The sequence below is a fragment of the Mus musculus genome, chromosome 8 (genome assembly GCF_000001635.26).
Source record: "Mus musculus strain C57BL/6J chromosome 8, GRCm38.p6 C57BL/6J".
NCBI classification, from domain to species: domain Eukaryota; kingdom Metazoa; phylum Chordata; class Mammalia; order Rodentia; family Muridae; genus Mus; species Mus musculus.
Genome location: NC_000074.6, coordinates 55,550,366 through 55,555,996, shown reverse-complemented (window position 1 = coordinate 55,555,996; position 5,631 = coordinate 55,550,366). Strand labels below are relative to the sequence as shown.

The 5,631-nt window shown below is 37.7% G+C and overlaps 1 pseudogene; it reads right to left on the bottom strand.

Annotated features, from left to right (window-relative positions):
• Positions 1-2,868: 2,868 nt before the first annotated feature.
• Gm36453 lies at positions 2,869-3,184 on the bottom strand (annotated as a pseudogene).
• Between the last annotated feature and the right edge of the window lie 2,447 nt (positions 3,185-5,631).

Below are 5,631 nucleotides of genomic sequence, written 5' to 3'. Positions count from 1 at the left end.
AACAGGAAAACCCACAAACATAGTAAAAGATTAGTGGTTTTAAAATTTGGGGGGAGGGTATGAATAGGATAGAATGGAGGATTTTAAAGCATTTTTAGGATTCTATATCATACCAAAATTGTTAACATATATACTTTTACAGATGAGCAAATCAACATGATATAAAACTCAGATAAAATCATTAGCCTACAGACTTGGCATGATAATGATGTGACTGTTAATTTACCCGTTCTAATATGTATGGCACTCTCATGCAGATGATAAAGACTAAGACCTCCTGTATCTGTAGAGATGCAGCCAATGGAAATCCTCTCCAAATTCTACTCAATATGGCTGTGAATTTAAAATTGCTATAAAATAACGTCTAATTAGAAATATATGTATAATATTCAACTGTCCTATCCACTCCTTTTTTGTTGTTGTTGTTCTGTTCATTCCTTTATCAGCAATTATGGCTTCACTGTTCTCCAAAGAGTAAAATGACCTTGGACTTTGAGGAGAACTGGGACTTTATAATCTGGAAATAATATTAAAGCAAATGATACTCTATAAGGTTATGAAAACAATGATAAAATGTTATGTGGTTGCCTTCAAAATATAATTTATATTCCTTAAATCCCTATGTAATGATCTCTCTCCAGTATATAAATATCATTCTTAACACTTAAATGTACAGAGAGTGTTTATCTTAAAACATAGTTTAACACACAGTTCAAACTTTGCATAGTCAGAGTGATATTGAAAAGGGAAAGGGAAAATGTATTAAAATGCCTAACATTTATACCACTAGAGAATGGTATACTCAGACATAAACTTCTTTTTTTCTTATATCTGACTGGGAATTTTACTCTCCAGAATCCATAGGCAATTGATTTCCCTTTCCTCGTGCTTCAATTGCAAAAATCTGCACATATATAAATAGTAGATTGTTTGCCAATAGTGTGAAATATAACTGTCTATGAGTTCTTGAGACTGAAATGGATTTCTACTACTCAAATTCTGTAAAATACTTAGACAAAATAATAGAGAAAATGGTAGTAAATATCTATTTGAGACAAATTGTTTACATTCATCAAATACTACTTACTTAAACAGGAAATACATTCTGTTTGTGAACAGGGGTTGAAATTTCATGGTCAAAATGCCAGAAAATCCCTTAGTCATAAATGTGAGCTGTTCACATTCTCTGTCATAACTGCATCATTGTTTCCTCATGAAACAGCAGGAAAACATCACCAGATTTGAGTTCAAATCAAGGATATAGTGAGAAGAGAAAATGCCAGCCATGTCTCCCTCTCATCATCAGTTAAGCTTCCACTGTTACATGTAGAATTTATTTTCCAGTTTCTGAACCATGTCAAGGAAACTTACGGTGACTTAATATCTGAAAAAATACACACACACACACACACACACACACACACACACACACACACATATATATATATATGTATATATACTTCCCTTGATTTTTCTGAGTTTTGTATCTTATTTTCCTGAGAATATAGAGCTAAATTGAGTTTTGAATGCTTATTTCATATTCTAAGGAATGACAATCACTTGTACATTAATAAGTAGGAATAGGATTGCATAGAAGAAAATCTTGAGAACTAAGTGGATCTTTACTTTAAATATATTATTAGATCCCTGTTCTCACTAATTCCAGCATTTTCAAAAGAATAGAAAGTTATATTACACAGGTAAACACGGGTTAAGACAGTAGACTAAGTCACTATTGTTGGGTTTAGTAGAGTAGACTGCTTTCTCTTTTTCTGAGCAGTGAGAAGCCTCAAGTCAGTCATAGTTACTTCACTAAAGTCAAATGATGACATCTTGTGGCTCAAAGCCATTTTCCATTTTGTACAATTCTGAGTTTCCAAAAAATTTGTAGCTATCCTATATTGACACCTAAGATTATATTTATAAAACACTAAATATATAATCATAATCATAATGGTTATATATCCACAATAACATAATATCTAAGTTGAAGGTGGTTAAGATAGCATTGCATTTTCCCTTTAAAATTCATTCTAACTCCAAACCTATTACCTAAAATATAAATAAAAATGTAACTCGAAAAGAGTATTTTGTTTTTAATAATATTTAGTACAAATGCATGTAGTATGCAATACAAGTGTCCTGGTTGTTTTTTCTTGTCAATTTGACACAACCTACACAAGGCTGCCCTTTATGCAAGCCTGTAAGGCATTTTCTAAATTAATCATTATTCTTAGATTGCCCAGATCAATGTAGATATTGCATGCTCTTGGGAAGGGGGCCAAATAAAAAATTGCATGAATATTTCTTAACACTTAGGTTAAAAGTAGTCATGAGAAGGACAGTGCATTGTAGGGAAAGTATGTGTGTCAGTTTAAATATACTTTTCACATTGTGCAGGGTCTGTTTTTGATATTAATATTTAAGCTGTATGTTAGCAAAATGGGCAAGTTTTTAAAAATTAAAATATATCTCCTCTAAAACTTATTATGGTATGCAGATCTAAAGAACATTTTCCTTTTCCCCTTTTTATAATTAGTATCAAAATATTTTTTCCTATAAAAACTATACCCAGGTGATTGTATTTACTGATGTAAAGTTTGCAGTATCTGAATATTAAGAAATAAATAAATTTTAAAAATTATTTATTTATTAAAAATTAAAACCATTTAAATCTTCAAGAATTTATAATTTCTACAAGGTAGTATATTTATTTTATAGAATTTGAAGAACTTTGATCAATTGAAATTTGAGGAAAAACAAATAGAAAGTAGAAACAAGCAGGACTTGCTTCTCTGCTTGAAGGTGTACAGATTTAAATTCTGAGACAGAAAGCAAAGAGTGAGTAGGTCACAGTGCATAATAAGGTTAGCTCTTCCTCTTACTGTGTAGTGATCCCTCATCAGTCTTCTACCTCTTCCTGTCAACATCCTCATCCTCATCATCCTTAGCTACCTGCTTCCCGTCAAGCCTCAGTTTCCTCATTTTTCTTCTCAACTTCCTCACCACCTTCTTCCTCTTCTACATCTACCTCATTGTCAGCATCCTGCTCCCCATTTTCCTAATCACCATTCCCATTGGCAGGTTCTTCTCTTCCATTCTCTGCCTCCTCCACAACTTCTTTCTCCTCCTTTAAGTCCTCGATAGTGATCTCTGAGCCGGTGTCTACTGCCCTATCTGGCATGGTGGGGCATGTCAGTGGCCTGATGCAGCAAGTGAAGAATTAGTTGGGTTCAAGGACTCTGGAGAGAAAGCTGCAGGAGTCTACATTTGAAGAGGTTGTGGGTGGTGAATGTGGCTGCAGTGAACAAGGAACACTGCCGAGGGACAATGCAAAGATGAATTTTCCAAGCAGCCAAAGGGTTAACAATTCTTTTTATAGAAGACACAGCTGTATCACTTCTAGACATATACTCAAAAGATACACCAATATCACACAAAGACACTTGTTCAACTATGTTCATATCAGCTTTATTCATAATACCCAGAAACTGTAAACAACCTAGATGTCCCTCAACTGAAGAATGAATAAAGAAAATGAGATACATCTACACAATGAAATACTGTTCCGTTATTAAAAAGAAACACACAAGGAATTTTGCAGGCAAATGGAAAGAATTTGAGAATATAATCCTGAGTGAAGAAATCCATATCCCAAATCAAAGGAATGGTATATACAGTTACCCTGCTACACTCTACAGGCCCAAAGAAGGTAAACAGGAAGGAAGGCCAAAGCAAGGAAGATTGGATCTCACTTAGAAGAGGGAAGAAAATACTCATAAGAGGCAGATGAAAGTAAGGAAACGGGAGGGGCATGGGAGGAGAAAGGGGGTTCTCAGGTGTGGGGAAGGACAAGAGAGATAGCTGGTGGCCATGAAAATAAATGGAAATCTGCAATTGATGGGGGTGAGGAGGTAGGGGAAAATCTCATGGGCAAGACAGAGACCTATGTTAAAGGAGGCCTGTTATTGGACGCGTTCTCACGACCGGCCAGGAAGAACACCACAGACCAGAATCTTCTGCGGCAAAGCTTTATTCTTACATCTTCAGGAAAAGAGAGCAAGAAGCAAGAGAGAGAGAAAACGAAAACCCCGTCCCTCTTAAGGAGCATTCTCCTTCGCCTCGGACGTGTCACTCCTTGATTGGCTGCAGCCCATCGGCCGAGTTGACGTCACGGGGAAGGCAGAGCACAAGTAGTCATAAGATACCCTTGGCACATGCGCAGATTATTTGTTTACCACTTAGAACACAGGATGTCAGCGCCATCTTGTAACGGCGAATGTGGGGGCGGCTCCCAACATCTCCCCCTTTTTCTTTTAATAAGAGCAAATAGGCCACCCATATTAATGAGAGTGGAGATAGAGGTCAAATCCCCAGTGTGTAGGTAAAGGAGCCATGTACAGGATTAGCTCTTAGGCTTACAGGCTTTTACCCAGAGCAACCCTGACCTGCTCCCGTGTCGTTTTGCCTGGGGGAAGGGAACTAGGACACTGAACCTTCATGAAAGATGACATGTCTCCCTAGAATAGGCTCATATATGCCGCAGAGCCTTTCCATTGCAGTGCTTAGCCTTGCAACTCTCTCGGGCTGCTGAAGCACACTCACTCTATCTCGTGCAATGAGACTAGCCTCGTGAGATATAAGAGCTGAGTGGCCAGCGACCTATTGCCCAAGCATAGATATATCAGGGGAAGCTCCATGTTCTAGTCCTGCAAGCGCCTGGGCAATAACCACCTTGTCTCTCCTAGTTTAGGCCTTAAGCTTACAGACCAATCAAAGAAGCAACACTAATCCACAGCAAAGTGTATCTCCAAATAATATTAATCCCACCCATTTTTTAAAGAAAGAAAATGCTGAGGAGATCCAATTGGGTAATCCTTTGGTCAGGGACAGGTCCAAGCGCGTGGAGTTGACCTGAATGATGGCAAGCCTCGAAGGGTCTGTTCAAATTCAGCCATCCAATTCTGTAACATATACTGAAAAAGACTTTTTGACAAATTAGCTGCCCTAGTAAATTTAACATACTGAATGGAAATAACACACAATCCCGGAAACTTTTGTTCACATCCCTGCTGAGTTATTTGTCATAATACATCTAGTTGTATCTGGACAAGATCTATGAGTTGATTAACCAGCATGAGACCTCTCTGTATCTTGACATTAGCTGAGGCCTGTTCATCTATGACTGTAGTCACTGAGGCTGACAAAGTGTTAATGGTGTCAGTCATCTGGACCTGTCCAGACAGAGCCAAGGCTGTCTGAATTAAGGCCAAACCCAGTTCCTAGTTAGTGGTAAAAAAGCAGGAGAATACTTGAGCATTATACATCACCGTCATTGGGAGTGGAAATGTCGACATTATCCCCCAACGCTGCTCTCTCTTTATTATTGACGCCCTGGACATCACCAAGACGAGGGACATTAGTATTCCCTTGGTCAGTCTGGATTTTTCGGGTGAGTCTTTCTGGTAACCAAAATGGGTTGTCTTCATTCTGTGGGAAAACACAGATAGCTCCCCTGGATCTTATCAAGATAGGATCCGGGCCATACCATTTATTATCAAGGACATTTTTCCATTTAACCATCTCATTGGGCCTATCTGGCTCTGAACAATGACGTTCAGCCGCAGTATG